The 16,499-nt window shown below is 37.6% G+C and overlaps 1 non-coding gene across 1 annotated transcript; it reads right to left on the bottom strand.

The window, feature by feature from the left end:
* Positions 1-539: 539 nt before the first annotated feature.
* Positions 540-645, bottom strand: LOC128282827 (small nucleolar RNA R71). Its single transcript, XR_008273181.1, has one exon. It is a non-coding gene; the product is annotated as a small nucleolar RNA R71 (small nucleolar RNA).
* Positions 646-16,499: the final 15,854 nt, after the last annotated feature.

The following is a 16,499-nucleotide window of genomic DNA, read 5'->3' as shown; positions in this document are numbered from 1 at the left end:
GGATCGATTGCACAGTTTGTAAAAATCAAAGAGAAATAAGGTGAAGCCTAAGATACACAGAGGACGAGCAAGAAGACGATACTTCAACCACAACCAAGGAGATGGCTGAAAACCAAGAAAATACGCTACCTCCTGTGATTGCTGCTGATCCAGTAAATGAGAATCATGCTCCATGCACTATGTATGATTATGCTAAACCTAATTTAAAAGGAACTGAGACAAGTATAGTTAGACCTGCTATTGCTACAAATAATTTTGAACTGAAACCTAACACAATTCAAATGATACAATAGTTTGTTCAGTTTGATGGTTTGCAGGACGAGGATCCCAACGCTCACCTGGCAAATTTCTTAGAGTTTTGCAACACTTTTAAAATTAATGGCGTTTCTGATGACGCCATTCGCCTTCAATTGTTTCCCTTTTTGTTGAGGAATAAGGCTAAATAGTGGTTGAACTCATTGCCACGAGATCAATCACTACTTGGGAACAAATGACCGAAAAGTTTTTATTAAAATATTTTTCACCGGCTAAAATAGCCAAATTACATAATGATATCTCCTCTTTTGTGCTGATGGATTTAGAAACACACTACGATGCGTAGGAGAGATACAAGGACCTTTTGCGAAGATACCCTCACCATGGGTTACCACTCTGGCTACATGTCCAAACGTTTCACAATGGCCTGAACCCTTCGACTTGGTAGATGATTGACGCAGCCGCTGGTGGAACTATCAATAATAAGACACCTGAGGTGGCTTACAAATTTATTGAAGAGATGTCACTAAATAACTATCAGTGGCAAGTTATGAGAACAAAGCCGACGAAAGCAGCCGATGTTTTCAACCTCGACGTGGTTACTATGCTATCTAACCAAGTAGAACTCTTAAATAAAAAGATTGACGATTTGTGTGGTTCTACTTAGGTACATCCAGTGATCAGGTGTGATTCAAATGGAGGAGGAGCATGCACAGAATATCAAACCTTCAACCCTAGCATCGAGGAGGAACAAGTCTAATATTTGGGTAACAATAACTCTAGACCCCAAAATAACCCGTATATTAACACTTATAATGCAGGTTGGAGGAACCATCCCAATTTCTCGTGGGGCGGTCAAGGAAATCAAAGACCATAACATCCTCCGGGTTTTCAACAATCACCTTACCAGCAGGAAAAGAAGCTAAACCTTGAAGAGATGTTAACAAAGTTCATCTCAGTATCAGAAAATTATTTCCAGAATACCAAGACAGCCCTCAAGAACTAACAAGCGTCGATCTAAGGGCTCAAATCTCAGATAGGTCAGCTCACTAAATTGATATCTAAACGACCACAAGGTAGCATGCTGAGTAACACTGAACACAACCCAAAAGAGCACGTGAAGGCAGTTACACTAAGGAGTGGGAAAGTGTTAGCTGAATCTGAAAAGAAGCCACCACAAGAAGCTGACAGAAAGGAGGTCGAACCTGAAAACAATGACAATCTAAGGCCAAAAGAATATAGACAACCAATCCCATACCCAGTAAAGTTGAAGAAAGACCGCATGGATGAACAATTCGGTAAATTTCTTGAACTTTTTAAACAAGTGCATATTAACTTACCTTTTGTTGAAGCTATATCACAGATGCCTACATATGCAAAAATTTTAAAAGAGCTTCTACAAACAAAAGGAAGTTTGAAGACTTATCTACAGTGGAACCTAATGAAGAGTGCTCAGCCATACAACAGAATAAATTGCCAACCAAACTGAAAGATCCAGGAAGTTTTACTATTCCCTGCTTAATTGGTAGTTTGAATGTTGATAAAGCACTAGCTGATTTAGGCACCAGCATTAATTTGATGCCATATAAAATTTTTAAACAACTTGGTCTTGAGGAACCTAAACCCACTAGGATGAGTATTCAATTAGCTGATAGAACTATTAAATATCCTAGGGGAATTATAGAGGACGTACTTGTAAAAGTAGATAAATTTATATTCCCTGTTGATTTCGTTGTGCTTGACATGGATGAAGATGTTGAGGTGCCTTTAATCTTAGGTCGGCCATTTTTAGCCATTATTCGGGCTGTAATTGATATGGGTGATGGTAAGTTGGTACTTAAAGTAGGTGACGAAGAGATTATTTTTAAAATTTATGATGCCATGAGATTTTCTAGAGAACAGGATGACTCATGTTATTTTATCGACTCTATTGATCATGCTACTCAAGACTCTTTTCAGGAAATCATACACAAGGACACGATGGAACTGTGTCTCGCCCAAGGAGAGGGGATGGATGATGATTCTAAAATAGGAACCGAACTAAACTCTAATGAAACCTCCCCAAAACTAGCAGAATATGAAGGAATTAAGGTAAAAGATGAACTTAAGCAAAAACCCTCTATTGACAAACCTCCCAAACTAGAACTTAAGCAATTGCAGAATCACTTGGAATATGCATTTCTTGGAAATAATTCCACATTACCAGTAATTATTGCATCCAACTTGCCACCCAAGGAGAAAGAAGAATTACTCCAAGTACTAAGAGAGCATAAAAGGGCCATAGCTTGGAAAATTTCTGACATTAAAGGGATTAGCCCTTCTTTTTGCACCCACAAATTTTTAAAGGAAGATGAATATAAACCACGCATGCAAGCCCAAAGACGACTGAACCCCAACATGAAAGAAGTTGTTAAAGTTGAGGTAATTAAACTCCTAGATGCTGGAATTATTTATCCTATTTCTGACAGTTCTTGGGTGAGTCCAGTGCAGGTTGTTCCTAAGAAAGGTGGCATGACTGTTGTGGCTAATGAAAAGAATGAATTGATCCCAACAAGGATAGTCATAGGTTGGAGAATGTGCATTGATTATAGGAAGCTAAATGATGCCATAAGAAAAGACCATTTTCCCCTCCCATTCGTTAACCAAATGTTGGAAAGATTGTCAGGACTCATGTACTACTACTTTTTAGACGGACTCTCTGGCTATTTTCAAATCCCAATAGCTTCTGAAGATCAAGAAAAGACGACATTTACATGTCCATACGGTACGCTTGCTTATCATAGAATGCCTTTTGGATTATGTAGTACTCCTCCTACTTTTCAGTGCTGCATGATAACCATTTTTGATGAACTCGTAGAAGACATCATGGAGGTATTTATGGATGATTTTTTGGTTTTTGGTAACTCTTTCCATCTTTGCCTCAAAAATTTAAAACGAGTGTTAATTAGATGTGAGGAAACAAACCTTGTGCTAAACTGGGAAAAATGTCACTTTATGGTTCAAGAAGGTATAGTGTTAGGACATAAAATTTCTAGTAGGGGGATTGAGGTTGATAAATCTAAAATTGAAACCATTGAAAAACTACCTCCCCCTAATTCGGTTAAGGCTATTAGAAGCTTCTTAGGACATACTGGGTTTTATAGAAGATTTGTTAAAGAATTTTCTAAAATAGCTAAGCCTTTGACTAAATTACTAGAAAAATATGTGCCTTTTAATTTCAATCAAGAGTGTTTAGAAGCATTTAATACTTTAAAGGATAAACTGACTAAAGCTCCAATTATAAGTGCACCTGATTGGAATTCACCTTTTGAACTAAATTGCGATGCGAGTGATTTTGCAGTAGATGCAGTTTTGGGACAGCGAAGAGATAAACATTTTCAACCTATCTATTATGCTAGCAGGACTTTGACAACCGCACAAGAAAACTACACCACCACAGAGAAAGAGCTGCTAGCTGTGGTTTTTGCATTCGATAAATTTAGGCCATATTTAATATTGCTAAAGTTTTCGTTTATACTGACCATTCCACTCTTTGCCACCTTTTGACTAAAACTGATGCAAAACCATGGCTCATTCGATGGATCTTATTATTGCAAGAATTTGACTTGGAGATTAAGGATAAGAAATGAGCTGAAAATCTTGCGGCTGACCATCTGTCCAGGCTTGAAAACTCATGTACCAAAGAACTAGATGACATTGAAATAAATGATTTATTCCCTGAAGAACAATTTTTTGCTATATCTGATTCTGATGTACCTTGGTTTACAGATATTGCAAATTTTTTAGCTGCTAACATTATCCCAAAAGGGTTGACACATCAGCAAAAGAAGCGATTCTTCACTGATGTGAAAAACTACTTCTGGGAAGACCCTTTCCTTTTCCGTAAATGTGCAGATCAAATCATAAAGAGATGCATTACAAGGATAGAAGCATTGAAAATCTTGGAACATTGCCACTTAGGACCGACTGGAGGACATTACGGTGGAAATAAGACTGCACATAAAATCCTTGAATCAAGTTTTTATTAGCCCACTCTATTCAAAGATGCCAACAAGTATGTTACTTCTTGTGACAAATGTCAAAGGACAGGTAATATATCCAAACGTGATGAAATGCCTCAGACATATATGCTCTCATGTGAAATATTTTACGTTTAGGGTCTCGACTTCATGGGTTCATTCCCTAGTTCATTCGAGAATAAATACATCTTAGTAGCTGTTGATTATATGTCCAAATGGGTTGAAGCCCGAGCTTTACCTACTAATGATGCTAGAGTAGTAGTACGATTCCTTAAGAAACTTTTCTCTCAATTTGCTACACCTAGAGCAATTATCAGTGATAGAGGTACTCATTTTTGTAACGCCCAATTAGACAATATCCTTAAGAAATATGAAGTTCATCACAGAACAGCTACCCCTTATCACCCTCAAACTAGTGGCCAAGTCGAAGTCGCGAACCGAGAGCTTAAATGTATCTTAGAAAAGACAGTAGAATTAAACAGGAAGGATTGGGTGATGAAAGTAGATGATGTTTTATGGGCTTATAGAACTACTTTTAAGACTCCTATAAGAACATCACCTTACAGACTTGTTTATGGGAAAAGTTGTGTAACACCCCAAACCCGGCCCAGGCGTAATGGCCGAATCTGACATGCCACATTGAAGTTAAAAATCCACACTTTGTTTTAGTGTTTTAAAAAAACTGTCGTTTGATAAGGCTTAACCAAGTGAATGGAAGCTGCGCACCAGGTAGGTATCCAAAAACAGAAGAGGTGAGCCATGAAGTCTGCTTAAGTACCAAGCTCTTTGAATGGATCCAATCCTAGACATACCCACAACCATTGCCGCACTCTGGTGCGAGGTTAGGTTTTGAGAAAAATGAGTTAGAATTCATTTAAGTAGATATTTTTGATAAACCGATTAATTGTATCGTTGCATTATTTTGAAAACAATTATCATTTTCAAAACGCGGCCTAAGTATAACCCATTTTGAATTGTTATTAGTAAAATATAGGGTATAAAATAAAATAATCCCAGAAAAATAATTAAAATGGCCTTATTACAACCCAAAACCAAATAATAATATTAATAAGATAAAACTTATAAAGAAATAAATCGGCTACTTATTGCAATTAAAAGAAAAGAAATGAGTGTGGCCATCTCTCGAGACCTCGTAGCTCCAAACCATCTAAGCTTTGGGATTACACGCAGTTAGAAACGGGTGAGTTTACGAAAACTCAGTGTGTAATCCCAATAACATACAAACAGTGAAAACACAGTATCAGTACAATCTGGGCCAAAGCCCTATTTAGTCTTGACATATACTGGGCCGAAGCCTTTCGTTTAACGGTTATTGGGCCGAAGCCTTTTCATAAATCATATCACTGGGCCGAAGCCTTTTCATAAATCATTTCTCTGGGCTGAAGCCTTTACTGTAAACGGTATGGCCCATAGGCCCATTTCAATATCACATGTAATGTCAATGGATGTATGCAAGCCCATTTCAATATCATATGAAATACCAATGAATGTATGCAAGCCCATTTGGAGAGACTACTCGACCCACCATCCGCTACTCTCCACCCGTACCAACCAACACACCATGTGGGGAATGATTCAACCCACCCAACCAACACACCACTGGCAACATAGCTGCTTTATCATATATCTGGAGGCCTAGCCTCTTTTAATAATCGGGCAAAGCTCTTTTCATGGCCAGGGCAAAGCCCTTTTCAATAAAGCGGGGCATAAGCCCTTTTGATAAACGGGGCATAAGCCCTTTTCAATAAACTGGGGCATAAGCCCTTTTGCACTTCCTCCATCCATATAAAAACCCAACCCAATGCATTTATGAATACATCATGTGCATTTCATACATATCATGTGCATTTCATTCATATCATGTGCATTTTATACATATCATGTGCATATCATATCAATCATGTATATCATATCCTACGTATCAAATTTATAATTAAACCCTAGGGGTATAATGGTCATTTTCACCTAGGGGCAAAATAGTCATTTTCATACTATAAGGGTAATTTCATAATTTTACCAAATATCAGGGTTTTCCATGTTCATAAAAAATTATCAATATTTCTGAGTGTTTAAACAATGATCTTTAACCTACTTTATCAAACTCGGGTTTTTGGGCCCAAAACCTCTAATGGGCCCTACGAATGCCGATTTAGCACACTAAGCTTGCTTAGTCCAAATTTTACAGCAGTACTAACCGTGTTATCATGCAACTTTTCCAAATTTCATTTTCTATCAATTTTACCCAAATGGGCTCGAAAGCTCATTGGGCCCAATTCCAGCCCATTGAGGCCCAACTTACCATCGTGCACAAAATTGTGCTCTTACCTGTTCCATCGATCCAACCACCGATCATATCGTATCTATCGCACTTTAAGCAAAGGCAAAATCACAAGTTCCCGAAATATCGGGATTTTAGCATTTCGGCTTCTCAGCAAATATTAATCTAAGCTATTACGAGGGTTAGTACACACCTGTTACGGGTTGAAGTTGAAACGTTTCCATAATCAATCACTTATGATAACCACCACCTGTCACTCAAACTTAACTATTCCAATATCAATATATGTAAATCCTAAGCACATCAGTCATACGGAACATAAGGCGTATTCATCATTTTACCATACAAGGGTATTACAGTCACTTTACCCTACCAGGGGCTTTACGGTCTTTTTACCTATTAAGGGTATTTTAGTCATTTCATCCTACAAGGGTGTTTTGGTAAATCTATAAACCAAGGGTATTTTAGTAATTTTGTAAACCAATGGTATTTCTCTAATTTTTAGAAAGTCAAGGGTATTTTTGTAATTTTGTAAACCAATGGTATTTCTCTAATTTTTAGAAAGTCAAGGGTATTTTTGTAATTTTGTAAATCAGGGGTATTTTGGTAATTTTACAAATTAAGGGTATTTCGGTAATTTCACAAACCAGTGGTATTTTGGTAATTTTACAAACTAGGGGTGTTTTGGTAATTTTACCTTATAGGGGTATTTCAGTAATTTCAGAATCGAGGGTAAAATGGTAATTTTGTAAATCAATGGTAAAACAGTAATTCTGTAAAGTGAGAGTATAATAGTAATTCTATAAATCGAGGGTATTTTAGTAATTTTACAAATCAGGGGGTATTTTAGTAATTTTACAAACCAGGGGTATTTTAGTAATTTTGTAAATCGAGGGTAAAATGGTAATTCTATAAATTGAAGGTAAAATGGTAATTCTATAAATCGAGGGCAGAACGGTAATTCTGTAAATCGGGGGTGCTTTGGTAATTTGGTAAACTAAAGTATTCTAAATAGGGATAACAATACGAATGGGCCTAAAACCTATTCCCGACCCAAATGGGCCCACACGCTCGTGTGGCCCTTTTAGCCCAAATCTAGCCACAGATTTGAGATTCACCTAGCCTAGTCCAATATTTACTACACAATCAAACAACTTATCCAATTGGGTCCATAGGCCTATTGGGCCCACATGGCCCCTTTCGGCCCATCGCGGCCCGAAGTAGCCATCCTACAACTAGAGTAGTGAGAAATACACACTTGATAGGAGACTGGAGTTAATCTGCGCTCCGAGCACTCTTAGCTGACGCCCAACCCAAACGAGCACGCCATAAAGCGAAAGGGATCAGCCAAGAAAGGTACATTTACTCTCCTCATGGTTCTCCCTATTTAAAGCCAGCTTCGCATCCACTCTTATGTTAGCTTCCTGATATGGGTTCCCTCCATCATCAGAGTTTAAATTCAACACCAACTCTTGCCACCCCCTGTTAGCAAAATAAATGCTCCTTGCTTGCCATGGGATTCGAATCCATGCCTCCCCTCAGATGCTCCACATGCTACTTGCCACTAAACCACAAGGCTTTTTGTGTCATATTTTATCCCCAATTAATTATAAGGTCTAAAGGCCAAAGTCCAGGTTCCCTAAAAAACCAAAATAAATTGCAAGAGCCAAGGCTTGAACCTAGGCTCCTATACAACCTTAATGACGCCACAACCACTAGACTACATGCTTCCTTGTGTCATTTATTTACCACAATAATTTAAAAGGCCCTCATCCAAGCATCCAAGTTTTTTTTTTCACTTAATACCAAAATTTTTGCTAAAGCCCAGGTTTAAACCCAAGATTTCTCCAACACTTCTCAAAGCCATTAACCACTAAAGCAGACATTTAATTGTTTCATTTCATTGCACAATTAAATACCTATATACAACCTCCTTACGAACCCCCATTCAAGGCCCAATACTTCTAGGCCCAAATTCGGGGTGTTACAAGTTGTCACCTACCGATTGAGTTAGAACACAAGGCATTCTAGGCTATAAAATTTCTAAACCTTGACCCCAAACTTACAGGTAAAAACAGGTTGATGCAGTTGAATGAGTTAGATGAGTGGGGAACCAATGCATATGAAAATTTGTGCCTATATAAGGAAGCAACGAAGTGCCGCCACGACTCCCGTTTGAAGCAACGAAGGCAATTTGAAGTTGGAGATCTTGTCCTATTATATAATTCGAGGCTCAAATTATTTCCTAGAAAGCTTAAATCACGATGGTCAGGTCCTTTCGTAGTTCAAATTGTGTTTCCATATGGCACAATAGAGGTAAGTCATCCATCACAAGGCACTTTTAAGGTAAATGGACATCGTCTCAAAATGTATAATGGTGAGAATTTCAAAGACGATAAAGAGGAGCTACAACTCCATGAAATTACCTAAATATACCCACAAGGCCAAGTTGAGCTTAGACTATAAACAAGCACTTCTCGGGAGGCACCCCGAGAAGTAACAGTGTTAACTTCTTTAAATTTTAGCCTCTAACATTTAAATCACTAACTGAGTCACTTAACACAGGATTTCTAGAACCACATGGCTAGGAACACAGGTGTGCCGTAGGTCGTGCACATACAGCAGGATGCAACATGGTCATGCAATACGGTCATGTGAAAATAGAGAAAAAACTTTTCCCCAACATGGGATCCGATAAAGTTGCCACGGTCGTGCGACATTGCCGTGGGCAATCCTGCCAAAGTAACACGGGTGATCGACACAACCGTGCCCACCAATAGTGGTTGAGCCTGTCAAAATAACACAGGCATGCACCTACATACACGGGCGTGGGAGAATCGAACGGAGATCGACACGGCCGTGCAACACGGCAGTGTACACCAATGTGCCCAATTTCAAAAACCAAGTAACGTACGGGCTGAGATTAGAGCACACGGGCGTGCCCCACGACCGTGTGCCTCAATTCTCTATAAACACCTATTATTTATTTTATTTTATTTTTATCTCTATATTTTGAAATTATTTTTTTATTTCCTTCTAATACTATTTTATCCTGAGTTTTTACAATTTTTATTCTTCGGCTATTTCATTACGAGTAATTATGCTTCAGTATACCTCCTAAAGAGTTCCTGATTTTATCACAGTCATAAAGAGCTCCAAAGCTCATCATCAAAAAGGAACTAAAAACTCCAAGGGTAAAGGACTTATGGATTAATGAACCTTTACCACCCCTGGAGTATCCTTCTCCACCCTCATCATTGCTTTGGCCAATTATTCTCTATAACTCCAATTCAAGGAATCTATTCATAACTCAAGAAGTTTCATTTCTCTCCCTATCTTATGATCTTATATTTACATTTTTTAGTATATCTATCTTTGTACATTGAGGACAATGTACATCCTAAGTGTAGGGGGGTTATTTATTTCTTTATCAGAAAAATCCATGATTACTGTCTTATTCTCATGTAATCTTCTCATATCATTATTAGAATGAATTTTGATTAATTTATTATTTTTATTGATATGTCTTGAATTAAAACATAGGCATTTATGCATTGATTGTTTAAACTTTAGGATATTAGGGAATCAAGCATGATAAGTTGATTTTTGAAGAATTAAAAACTTTTAGGTTGTTTTCCTAAGTTTAAGTATTATCTTGAGTTGAAATTCGCAAGTTTGAACATCAAAAAGCCATAATTTTTGTGAGATCTTGAACCTTTAGAGCATATTTTATTTCTTTCATGCTCACTTTTATTATGAGTGCGTCAGTATTGATTTGTTATTCTAGAACTTTCTTGATTATGCATGTCAAGACCATACCATTTGATTTGATATGTCAAGATGATAAAGGCACTTAGGTTTAACCCACTCACTCCACAAAAGCCTACCTGCATAATTAACCCTTAGTGAACCCCTTTGAACCTAACAAGTCATTAATTGATTACCCTCAATACGAACCCATAACCCATTATTATTGAAATCCCCTAATTTGATCCCTATTTTTGTCAAGATTTAATTTAAACTAATTGCTTAGCTATGTTTTGTTCTTCTATGTATTTGATTTGTTCTTAAAAAAAGGTGTACTTCAATACATATTAGTTGTAATTCGTTATTTTTGAGCTTAAGTGTCAATTTCATATTCTGAGAAAAAGCTCACTTGTATTCAACTGATGACTAGTTATTTTTCTAGCTGGGTGATTTTTCAATTCAATCTCGATTCTAACCTTTTCTTTCAGCTTGTGACCACACCCCCTAACCAAAGCCACGTTACAACCCTCTAAAAAGACCTTTTTGATTGATGTATCAGCTCAATATATAGTCATAGAGATTTGATTTTCAAGCAAGCCTATGGTAATAACTTTTCATATTGACTAATAAGTGCTTTTATTGATGTCCTTAAACACCTTGAGTGATTTGAGTGAATCTTTAGTGAGGATGTTAAACTCTGTGATATTTTGATCAAAGGTAATCACTTAGATAAGGGGAGACACCTATGTTTTCGTGATAAAATGCTCAACTTGGAATGTTTGAAACTCTGATGTACTTTTAGTTGAATTTTCAATGTATGAATACTTATGGATTATTTTGAGATATTATTGATAGGGATTATAAATTGAGAAGAATTTATTTTGATTGTGAGTTGAGGATTTTGCTTGAGGACAAGCAAATGCTTAAGTGTGGGGGTATTTGATAAATCGTAAATTATATATATTTTTATCCCATGCTTAGCACATTTATGGATGATTTCTCCTTAGATTTGGTGAATTCGATGCTCCTAATCCTTTAATTTCATGTTTTATACTTAGGTGAGCATAGGAGAGTAAACAGAGTGAGAAACGAGCCGAAAACGGAGAAAATGGACCCATGTGGGAAATCAATACGGCCTGGACTTTCTCACACGGTCGTGTCACTTTGGCAGGATCAAAGCATGACTTACACGGGTAAACTGCACGCCCGTGCCTATTCAACAGCCTTAACCACGAGCTAGAGTAATCGCACACAGGCGTGTCACACAGGCGTGTCCCTGCCAAGCCCATGTATAAACCTATTCAGAAAAGGCCAATTTTGGGGGCTCTTAGGCATTCTAAAGCCTATTTAAACACCTAAAGAGGCACTTTGACAGGGAGCGCAGAGTAGGAAGAAAGGAATTACTCAAGGAAAGCCAATTGATCCATCTGAGAAGCTGGATTCATCATCAAGACTGAAGATCTCCCTTCAAGTTCCTTCAGGAGTTTTTGGGTTTTCTTATGTTTTGTTATCTTTATGCTTCTAAGATGTTTTCTTTCATAAGTATGAACTAAACCCCCTAAATACCTAAGGGGAATGAAACCTAAAATGGATCTTGTTATTATTATCTAAATTGTATGATAAATATTTGATTTATTCTTAATTATGTGTTCTTAATTCTTGTTTTAATATTCTAGGATATTGATTCAAGTTAACGCTCTTATTCAAGGGAGGAATAGACCCTGTCTAAGAGCAAAATTTTTCATAATTAAGCGGAGTTGATTGCACGCCTAGAGATAGGGTGACAAGATTTTGCCGAATTAGGGTGAAACCTAATAGGGGAATCCATAGATCGAGTAATGCAATTCTAGGGTGTTAATTAGAAAGAGATTTCAATTATTCAACCTAGGGTTAAACGTTATTAGTCTCGAGAGAGATAATAATATAACTTAGGGATTTCTATGGATCAAGTCAAATGAATAAATCGTCTGATTCAGAGTCAAATAACAAGAGAAGTCTAGGTGGATTTTTCCTTAGGTATTGTCTCAATCAATCGAATTTTCCCAAAAGTATTTTCCCAAGTTTTCTTTCTGTGCATTCTTAATTATTAATTAGTTTAGATAACCAAACCTTTTAATTTTTAGGCTAGATAATAAAAAGAAAGTAAATACTAGTACTCGTAGTTCCTTTGGGTTCGACAATTCGGTCTTGCTGAACTATACTACTGTTAGATAGGTACACTTGCCTTAATCGTGATAATAAGTTAGTCTCAAGAACGATTCATTTATAAATTTTTAAAACCTGTTACGAATATCACGCATCAGTGATGAAATTGAAGGTCTGGTGAGGCAATTTATTTGGGGCTCTTCTGGTGGCAGCAAAAAGATGGTGTTAATAGTTGGGATGCTATCTGTCAACCTAGATCGTACGGAGGGTTTGGGTTTTGGCATCTTAGTGATCAAAATTCAGCTTTTATGATGAAACTTGGTTTCAATTTCGTCACCAAAATTGAGGGCTTATAGGTATAGGTTCTTAAAGGGAAGTATGGGGTTAAGGATAGAGTACCGGATTGTATCTTGCAGAGTAAAATTTCTTTTTTGTGGAAATCTATTTCTATGGTCTACTACATGCTAATTTGATATTGTCAGTAGGAAATAGAAATAATGTACGTTGTTGGGTGGATGCATCGGTCCCTAGTGTAGGACCTCTATCAAAACTTGCCTTTGGTCATGCGAACATCAACCTGGACTGCAAAGTGAGTGAGATGGTTACAGAGAATGGTGATTGGAATCTTAATCATTTTCGTGTCTGGCTGACGGAACACGTTAATCAACACATTGTTAGCATCCCACCTCTTTTAGACTCTGCAGGACCAGATTCAATCTATAACACCCCTTACTCATGTTCGACACCAGAACATGGTATGAGGCATTATCAGACATAAACACATATTGTAACACCCTTTACCCGATTCTGAGGCCGGGACTGGGCACGAGACATTACCTGACTTAACCGCATGCATACTATCATTTTCGAGTTATGAAAACTAGGTTAAACTTAAAAATTTTCTCTTTTAATCTAAAAGTTCTTAATATGGTCCTATGAGGCCCAAATCACGTCTTGGAAATAACCTAGGATTAATCCCAACATCTTTGAAAACTTTGAAAAATGCCACTTGAAGCAGGGCACATGCCCCTGTAAAACGGAAACACGCCCATGTAGCCATTATGACATGGCCATGCTAAAGGCCCGTGTGGTTCATACGGCCTAAGAACAAGGGGACACACCTGTGCCTTGAGCCCATGTAAATTAAATTCCAAATTCAAACCTACAGGGGATTTCACACGACCTGGCACACGCCCGTGTCCATGGCCTGTGTCCCTCACACAACCATGACAAGTTCGTGTCCTAGCCCGTGTCTAAAAACCTTGACATTCTGTTTCTAACGTCAGCAACAATTTAAGGGAACACGGCCAAGGCGCATGCCCATGGCCAGAGGCCGTGTCCTCCACCCGGCTGAGACACACGACCGTGTCTCTAGCCGTGTGTTTACTAACATGCATACTAACTTTCAAATTCGAGGTGCAGGGGACACACGGTCGAACAACATGCCCATGGGGCTAACTGTCTATCACACACAGCTTAGACACACGCCCATATGTCTACCCGTATGGATGATATAAGGCTATCTGCCAAACCCCTTGCCACCCTGAAACACAATCTATCATACCCAAGTTTATCACAACATGATTTTTCAACCAAGCAACCATAACTAAGGCCTATATACATTTCATACATATACGACCATGCCAACAATTTTCACATTCATGAAAGACTTCCTTGCATTCATAAAACAACTTTCAATATTAGCTATTATTCATGGCCTTATACAAAAATGAGTCAAGTACTAAATTAATCCAACACATTTGGCCTCAAAACAATGTGACACTTTGACAAAATCAAAGGATCCTATACATGCCATAATCAAAATAAAGGAACTAACTATACCAAGTGCTTCAAAATGATAGTGTGACTGGCTTCTCCAACATAGGCAATGATTCACGAGCTACTTTGGCGGCACTATAAGAAAATGGAAAGGAAATGGGGTAAGCATAAAGCTTAGTAAGTTGTATGAAAATAAACATCAACTAATTATCAGAGAACAATATGCTCATAACCTTTCACAGCTTGCTCATGAATACCGTAAATAGATATAAGCACAACTTACTCATCACCATCCAATACAATTTATATGGCATATATTGTGCCCACATCTCATCCATTTCAAATATGTACCTGTACCACTCACCACATGGTCATAACTTTTCTTATTTCAATATAAATGATAAATCTTTCATTGAACCACTTGGAATACTATTGGATACTCAATAGCCCCGAACATGGGATAAAATACCGACGCCATGTCCCAAACATGGTCTTACACTGGCTAGCACATTAAAGTCGATGCCGTGTCCCAGATAGGTCTTAAACTAACTTTCATATTTCGAGGCCGATGCCATGTTCCAGATAGTTCTTACACTGGCTCTCATCTATCGGTGTCGATGCCATGTCCTAGACAATTCTTACACTGACACACAACAAGCTGACGCCATGTCCCGGACAGGTCTTACACTAGCTTGTATATCCCGAGGCTGATGCATGTCCCAAACATGTCTTACACTAGCTCTTGTCTCAATGTCGATGCATGTCCTAGACATGTCTTACACTGGCACTCATGATGTGGCCGATGAATGTCCCAGACATGTCTTACACTGGCTCACATACCACCCAATGTCATGGTATGAATATCCAAGTCTTTTCCAAATGTTCAACCGGAAATCTTTACTACATTAATTTCTCACATGTATTCTCATATTCACAATCATAACAATTTATGCAATATTAATTCAATCATACATCATAACAATATAGTTGCATTATTGACATACAACTTACCTTAGTATACAAAACGTGGGCGACTATTTCGACTTAGTCCATTAGCTTGGCTTTTCCTCGGTCTAGGCACCCGAATTTTGTAATTCGTGAACTAAAATGGAAATGTTCGTTCATTTAATCAGCATATCAATCGAGACACTTACAAATTTGTATTTTGGGTGACCATTTTGCCCCTAGACTTTCACAAAATGACCATTTTACCCCTAGGCCCAAAATCGATTTTTATCAAATTTCCTTATTAATCAAGCCTAGTTGACCATATATTACTCTTATGCTAGCCCCAAATTCCAACAATTTCACACAATTACAACCTATTTCATAGCTTTTACAAAATGGTCACGTTATGTGTTTTCCATGAAACTTACTTTACAAAAGTTGTTTATTTCTCAACCATAACTCATATTCTTCCATAAAATTTCAGGTAACATCACATAAGCTTTCATAGAAAAACCCCAGACTCTCAACCATTTTGCAAAATAGACCCCTAAATAGCTAGATTAAGCTTTAGGGGTTCCAAAAACACAAAAATCTTCAAAAAAATAGCCATCTAAATCACTTACTTATGAGAGAACTTAGTGCATAAATATTTCAAGCTTTCAAGACCCCTTTTTGCTGAAAGTTTTGGGGGTGTGGAGAAGAAGAGAAAAAAGATGACAACTTTTCTTTATTTTACTCAAATAGCTAATGTCATCAATTACCAACCCTACTACATTTTTTGCACTTTTCACTCTCCTTATCTCTATGGCCGGCCACCTCTCTAAAAAGGGTGTATTTTCCCTTTAAAGACCTCCACAATATGATTCATATTCAATTTACACCTTTAGTTAACAAAATAGGACTTTTGCACTTTATGCAATTTAGTCTTTTTTCGCAATTAAGCTTATAAACGCTAAAATTAATTCACCAAATTTTTCATGCACTAATTTAATCATGCTATAACACCAAAATAATAATAAAATGATTTCTCTAACTTCATATTTGTGGTCTCAGAACCACTGTTCTGACAAGGCCCAAAATTTGACTGTTACAATTCTCCCCCTTAGGGATTTTCATCCCCGAAAATCCTACCAGTGAATAGATTCGGATATTGGTCTCTCATGGTCTCCTCGGGTTCCCATATGGCTTCTTCGACTCCATGTCTATGCCACAAACTTTCACGGGTGCTATACTTTTATTCCTTAATTGTTTGACCTCCCGAGCCAAAATCTTAACCGGCTCTTCGCCATAGGTCATATCCGGCTAAA

This window comes from Gossypium arboreum, chromosome 10 (assembly GCF_025698485.1).
Source record: "Gossypium arboreum isolate Shixiya-1 chromosome 10, ASM2569848v2, whole genome shotgun sequence".
In the NCBI taxonomy this organism is placed as follows: Eukaryota; Viridiplantae; Streptophyta; class Magnoliopsida; order Malvales; family Malvaceae; genus Gossypium; species Gossypium arboreum.
The sequence above is the reverse complement of the archived record's forward strand: the minus strand, read 5'-3'. Positions and strand labels throughout refer to the sequence as shown.